Source organism: Nycticebus coucang, chromosome 11 (genome assembly GCF_027406575.1).
Source record: "Nycticebus coucang isolate mNycCou1 chromosome 11, mNycCou1.pri, whole genome shotgun sequence".
Lineage (NCBI taxonomy): Eukaryota > Metazoa > Chordata > Mammalia > Primates > Lorisidae > Nycticebus > Nycticebus coucang.
Window position 1 is genome coordinate 59,054,418 of NC_069790.1, and position 7,683 is coordinate 59,062,100.

Here is a 7,683-nt window from a genome sequence, read left to right on the forward strand (position 1 = left end):
TGTTCTTCCATTTCCAAAATTATAGTTTTATACATTTAAGTTCAATAATTGGCAGAACCCATGACTCATAAACAATGAACATTCTAATTTAAAAGTTAATCACCTAAATCAATCCACCTAAACTACTCAAAATAGGCATCTTTAGGGTAGAAGCTAAAAGGTAAGAATAGGAGACAGGGGGTGAAGGTCAGGCAGGACCTAAACTGACCAGACCAGCTGTATCATATCTTGTGACTTGGGAGAAATGGCTAATACAATTTGTGCTAAATCTAGGAGTCAATTTAATACAATCTCTTCCTCTTCCCACCCTGGGTCAAAATACAGAAAAAGATTACAGAAAGGAAATAATTTTCTAAGGAAACTAATCTAACTAATTTTCACTTCAAGTAAAGCATCTTACTGCTTAAATAAACATTAAAAATATTTAAAGGAAGAAACTCTGGTTTGGGTCATGGATGCTTCACGTATGTCAGCCAGCACTTCAGTCAACACTTAGTTCACAGTAAGGAATTAAATTTAATTTTAATAATGTTAAAGAGTGGTCTATGGGAGGATGAGGTGGGGGAGTGCTTGAGTTCAGGAGTTTGAAACCAGCCTAAGCAAGAGCAAGACCCTGTCTCTACTAAAAATAGGAAAACTAGCTGGTTGTTTTGGCAGGCACCCATAGTCCCAGCTACTCTGGAGGCTGAGGCAAGCAGATTGCTTGAGTCCAAGAGTTAGAGTCTCCATGTGCTATGATGCTGAGAGCACATGTAGTGAGATATGAGGGAGTCAGTCAGGCTAAGGCCAACATGACACACTTAGTTTGGTCAGTTTAGGAATTCCATCTGAAATCAATTTCATAGTAATGAAAATAAGATAAATAAGAGAGGGGAAATGTAGTAGAGACAGACACCCCCACAACCTTTCTTAGCTGTTTGTGAACTTTGAATGTGCTTTGAAGCATACGAACAGTGAGTTAAACAGGCTAGCAAAGGAATAAGCAATAGAGATAATAATTTTGAAACCATAGGTAGTGACACACTATGGAATAGGTTAATAATAGATACGTTGGTTTTGATAACGACTTCCTTTAGTTATTCTTTTTATATATATTGATATAACAACTATATAGCCTGCCTCTAATTCTTCCCTATTTTTAATATTGATTTAACAACTATATAGCCTGCCTCTAATATATATATTTTTTGAGACAGAGCTTCAAGCTGTCACCCTGGGTAGAGTGTGGTGGTATCACAGCTCACAGCAACCTCCAACTCCTGGGCTTAAGTGATTCTCTTGCCTCAGCCTCCCAAGTAGCTGGGACTACAGGCGCCCGCCACAATGCCTGGCTATTTTTTTATTTATAGTTGTCATTGCTGTTTGGCAAGCCTGGGATGGATTTGAACCTGCCAACTCTGGTGTATGTGGCTGGCCCCTTAGCAGCTTGAGCTACAGGTGCCAAGCCCTTTTGTTATTCTTCTGATTCTTATGTTTAACGCACCTACAAGTTGTTAATCACATTAGTATCATGTATTTTTAGCATGCTTTAAAAATTATCCCCTATATAAATTGTTGAAGTTTGTTGCATAGGCAGAACACTCTTGGAGAGGCTACTCCAAGAATTTTGGAGTTTTCCAGAATCACTGGCCTTCTGACCAATAGTTTGGTGGACTGATCCCTGTCTCTACATATTGGCTGACAAGTGGGTGGACCCTCTCTGGTAGTACTCTACCCAGGGTGACAGAGCTAGACTCTGTCTTAAAAAAAAAAAAATAAAGAGTGGACCGATGAGAAGTACAGGCAATGTAGGAAAAAGTTTAATTACTACACTCAAGCACTAAGATAGTACTGGGGAGAGTCCATTCTGACTCAATAATCTCCCTTTTCACTTTATGGTGTGCTTTTGAAACATCACCTAGAAAAATTGATTAAAGTAGAAAAAGTTTGGTTGCATAATAAGCAGAGCTACCTCAAAGTTTTAATGAACAAAAGTTCGTGCTTCAAAACTGTTTCACAGGAAGGTAGGGCTGGGAGCAGATGACAGGTCCCTGTGTTTCCCAGTTCTTGGTTCCTAGTACTGAAGAATGGTTACTGGTACAGAGTCAAGGCAGTAAATGAGCAGAGCAAGCAGGTGTAAGCAGGCAAAATGCCAAAGGTTTTTTTTTTTTTTTTGAGACATGCCCAGGCATCATCTTAGCTTACAGCAACCTTAAATTCCTGAGTTCAAGCAATCCTCTTGCCTTAGCCTCCCAGGTAACTGAGAATACAGGTGCTTGCCACAACACCCAACACATTTTTCTATCTTTTTTTTTGGTAGAGACAGATCTCACTCTTGTTCAGGCTGGCCAAAGTTCTATTAAGGATTGAAGCATAGTACATTCCAAAGAAGGGATGAGTCAGAGCCCAAGAGTGGAGGAGACACCGAGTTTAACAAGATTTCCCCTTTTATGCTGACTCCCAAATTTTGTGCTACGTGAATTTTATGTTTATATTCAGCTAAGAACTGGATATTCAGGATTTTTCTTGGAAAAGGGTGAATTCCTGGAATTTGAAACCCTCTCTTTTTCTATACTTGTAAGGTAATCTCCAACAGTTGCCACAGAATTTGTAAATTGCCAAGGCTCTGATGGGTGTGATTTTTACTATTCTAATGAGGGACACTGTTACCTCAACTGTGCCTATGCTCCAAAGGCCCCCTTCCCCCATGGAGGCCTTGAAAATCTCTTCATGGTTTCTCTACCTCTTTCTGATTGGTCAGTCCTTGGAGACCAAACATCTGGTCAGTCCTTGGGGACCCCTTGAGATGTCATCTGTTCTTTCTTAGGAGCCCCCTTCTTAGGATCCTAATCAGGCTGCTTCCCAAACAACCCAAGTCAGTATGGTCACATCTGTCTGTTAATGTCAGAAAGTCCCTGGGGCAACTCACCTGCCAAAATAGCCTAACTGCATCCACCATCCATCCGGCTCATGTCTAACTAACTGCCTAACCTAACAGTACCTGTGGTATGAGACCTGGTTCCACAGGAAACAAATACTGAAAACCCCATAAACCATACTATAGGCCAGGAATTTTCAAACGTTTTGGTTTTAGGACTTATAATCATGAATTATTAAGAACGCCAAAGAACTTTTTTTTGCAGTTTTTGGCCGGAGCTCGGTTTGAACCTGCCACCTCCGGAATATAGGGCTGGCACCCTACTTCTTGCCACGGGTGCCACCCAGAACTTATTTTTTTTAATGTGGGTAATATTTATCAATATTTGCAGCATTACAAATTAAAATGGAGAAATAAAAGTCTTAATTTATTGAAAATAACAATCCATGCTAACATAACTAATGTTCTTTCATGAATAGCTATTTTCAAAACCAAAAAAATTAGTGAGAAGGATCACATTGATTTAGATTTTTGTAAATCTCTTTTATGCCTGGTTAAATGGAAGACTGTTGAGTTCTTGTATCTACTTTTGTATTGAATCTATTGTGCTGTTTATATAATCTTGGTTGAAGTGTGTATTAAGAAAAATCTCACTTCACACTGATGTATAGTTGGAAAAGGAAGTAATATTTTAATAGCCTTTTCAGATAATTATGGATATTATATTTTTTATTTTTTTTCGAGACAGAGTCTCAAGCTGTCACCCTGGGTGGAGTTCTGTGGTGTCACAGCTCATGGCAACCTCCAACTCTTGGGCTTAAGTGATTCTCTTGCCTCAGCTTCCCCAGTAGCTGGGACAACAAGCGCTGGCACAATGCCCGGCTATTTTTTTTTTTTTTTAGAGACAGGATTTGGCTCTGGCTCAGGCTGGTCTCTAACTCCTGAGCTCAGGCAGTACACCTGCCTTGGCCTCCCAGAGTGCTAGTATTACAGGCATGATCCACTGCGCCCAGCTATTTCTTATTATTGCTCTATGTTTTTTATGATTTTAATATAGAGTATGGGACAGAGAACGAGGTTTAGGAGTAGGATGTTCAAGTAGAGCCCAATAAGACCATGAACATAAATTATAGAGTGGTAATTAATATTTGGGAAGTCTTGTGTTTAGACGATTTGGCATTTTTGACCATATTGAGGTGACAGAAGAAAGGAGATGTTTTATTTTTATTTTCATTTTTGAGAAACTTTTTTTTTAATGAGGTTTAGATGTTTTGTATTTTTTTTTTTTTTGTGGGTTTTTTTTGGCTGGGGCTGGGTTTGAACCCACCACCTCCAGCATATGGGACTGGCACCCTATCCCTTTGAGCCACAGGCGCTGCCCGATGTTTTGTATTTTTTTTTTTTTTTTTGAGACAAAGTCTCTCTATGTTGCCCTCGGTAGAGTGCTGTGGTGTCACAGCTCACAGCAACCTCTAACTCTTGGGTTTAAGAAATTCTCTTCCCTCATTTTTTGGTTGTAGTTGTTGTTTGGCAGGCCTGGGCTGGGTTAGAACCTGCCAGCTATGGTGTATGTGGCTGGTGCCCTAGTCACTGAGCTACAGGCCCCAAGCCAACATTTTGTGTTTTTTAATTTCTCAAAAGTTACTTACTCTCCCTGAGAGGGCATCCCTGGCTGGGTAAACCTTGTCTGTTTAATAAGACAGTCTCTTTAGTAAGACAGTCTCTTCATCTTAAAGGGCTGGGCTTACAGGCTGTATATTTTGTAACAGATTTTTTTTTTTTTTTGAGACAGAGCCTCAAGCTGTTGCCCTGGGTTGAGTGCTATGGAGTTATAGCTCACAGCAACCTCCAACTCCTGGGCTTAAGTGATTGTCTTGCCTCTGCCTCCCAAGTAGCTGGGAATACAGGTGTCCACCACAATGCCTGGCTATTTTTTGATTGTAGTTGTCGTTGTTTGGCAGGCCTGGGCTGGATTCAAACCCGCCAGCTCTGGTGTATGTGGCTGGTGCCTTAGCCACTTGAGCTACAGGCACCGAGCTGATTTTGGGTCTTTTTGATCTGCTTCTCTCTTGTCTCTGTTCTTTTTTGTCCATTATCTGTAATCATTTTTTAATTTAATCTTTAACTTATTTATAATAAACAAATATTAAGTTTATTATTTCTAATAATATAAGTACATCAAGATATGGCTCTTTTCCTAAATACCCATATTTGTACCCATAGCTGTGAGCTGTGATGCCATGGCACTCTACCCAGGGTGAGTAGAAAAAAACAAAAAAGGAAAGAAAGAGGACAGAATTACAGAGGAAGAAGGTATAGGCTTACAGAGGACGGCACATTCCCCATAGACAGCAAATGTGCCTCCACTTTTGCAACAAAGAGAAGACAAAGGCTATGGCACCAGTTTCTCTTTTATACCATCTGGGTCAGGCCTACCTCATGGTTCCGAGGTCATCTGAAACTTGAGTCTTACTGTGCAGGTGGACCTCCTTTGAGCCTAACAGCCCCCTAGAAGTGCGAACCACAATGTAGATTTAAGCTAATGACATGATAATTTTTCCTAATTTTAGGTCACCTTCAAGACTCTATTGTACAACTATTATTAGGCTAGAGAGTCTTCTACTTCCTTTTTGCAGCTGCATGCTAAATTCTGATCGGTAGATTAACAGGACAGTCCCTCTTCCCCAGGTGTGAGCAATCAATTGGGACAAAATTAAGATGGGAGTCACCAAGATGAAGGCCTGGGGGCCCTGCAGTTGTCCTTCAAGAGAGCAGGATTCCTAACTGCCTAACATTAGTACCTTAAAGGTTAAAATGTAGAATATGAATTCTTATCAGTGAGCTTTTTATATTCTGTCATATGAAAATTCATTGGTCTTTTACTTTGAATGAAAATAATTTTATTGGATTATGCAAATATTCCACGTGTTGACACATTTTATTGTACACAATTCGTTACCAAAATTTCTCTATAAAATTGCAAAAACTAAAAAGCTATGAAGTTCACAGTGGCACACAGAAGTTTACTGAATCTCTTTATTTTTATTTGAAAGTTTGAATTTTATCATTGATATCAGTTGTTTTCCTTAAAGAAACTTTGTTCAATTTTACTCATTTTCAGGAAAATGTCAGTCAAATATACATTTGAATTATCTGAAATCTGAATTACCATAGTTTGTCAGTAGTTCTTTCATGCAAAAATGCTACTTAAGGGCAGCGCCTGTGGCTCAAAGGAGTAGGGCATCGGCCCCATATGCCAGAAGTGGCAGGTTCAAACCCAGCCCCAGCCAAAAAAAAAAAAAAAAAAAGCTACTTAAAATTAGCTAGTTACAAATGCATGTACTTGTGAAAAAAACCTTTTATTGGAGGATGTTAGCCCCTTTAAATTATCAGGTCCAGAGAGGCACTGGAAGGAAACTGCAGTCATGTCTCACTCCCACCTTGAGGGAAATAATTATTCTTGAAGCTACTTACTATGTAGCTCCAGACTAATTGATGCCAAGTGGCCATAAAATGCAATACACTGGATATCGTAACTCATACCTTATAGTCCAACAGTGTATAGCCAATCACTAATTAATGTAAACAAATGAGAATTCGTGACTTTTATATTCATTCTCTTCTGATTTTTCCTTTTAAAACTTGAACCTCTCCTTTGCTTTCCAGAGAACTCCTTTGGAAGTGTGTCCCCTGGCAGTTGTACTTAACCTGGACCCAAATAAACTCTATACCTGTATTAATTTTTTTTTGTAGAGACAGAGTCTCACTGTACCGCCCTTGGGTAGAGTGCTGTGGCGTCACATGGCTCACAGCAACCTCTAACTCTTGAGCTTACGGGATTCTCTTGCCTCAGCCTCCCGAGCAGCTGGGACTATAGGTGCACGCTACAACGCCCGGCTATTTTTCTGTTGCAGTTTGGCCGGGGCTGGGTCCGAACCCGCCACCCTCGGCATATGGGGCCGGCGCCCTACTCACTGAGCCACAGGCGTCGCCTACCTGTATTAATTTTGCCTCAGCTTCTTTTGTTCGACGTACTCAATGGTTAAAATTTAATGAAACTAATGTTCACAATGTCAATGACGTTCTTTTTTTTTTTTTTTATTGTTGGGGATTGAGGGTACAATAAGCCAGGTTTCAGTGATTGCATTTTTTAGGTAAAGTCCCTCTTGCAATGTCAATGACATTCTTAAATGAAACAGGCCTTTTAAAAAGTTTTCTCCTGCAAGTGTGTGGCAACAATTTGATGCTACTGCCTCTGATTTGTGTTAAGGCCCCAGAATTTTTTTTACCATTGATTTCACAACATCAGTACAAATTCCAGTGATGGCAACCACTGTTATTTTATTATTATTTTTTTTGCTACTGTTATTTTAAATAACCATTACATACAGGACACTGCTGGACAGGCCCTGGTGGGGCCAGATGAGCCCTTGTGCCACCATCTAGAGTTGTCCTGTTCAAGTACAAGGCCTTCTGTTATAAAGAGACTGTTATTAAGAGACTGGAAGCTCCAGAGACCAAGATGCCAGGGCAGCCTCCCAGGAGGCTAGAAGGCTAAGGACAGGACCTTATGGTGACAACTCACAAACCTCCTGTGTTCTGGGAAGATCACAGGGTATTCTGCCAAGACTCAGATAGATCAGCTACGGGGCACCCAGCCTAGGTGCCTTCGGGTGGCAACAATATAGCCTGGCCTCCTGATAGCTACAACATACCTGTGGCCCCTTCCTTACCCCAACTTCAGACCCAGAGTACTGACTTAACTATGAATTTAGAGTGGCAATAACCACTTTAAGATAGGAGGATATTTTGTAACCTATGAGTAG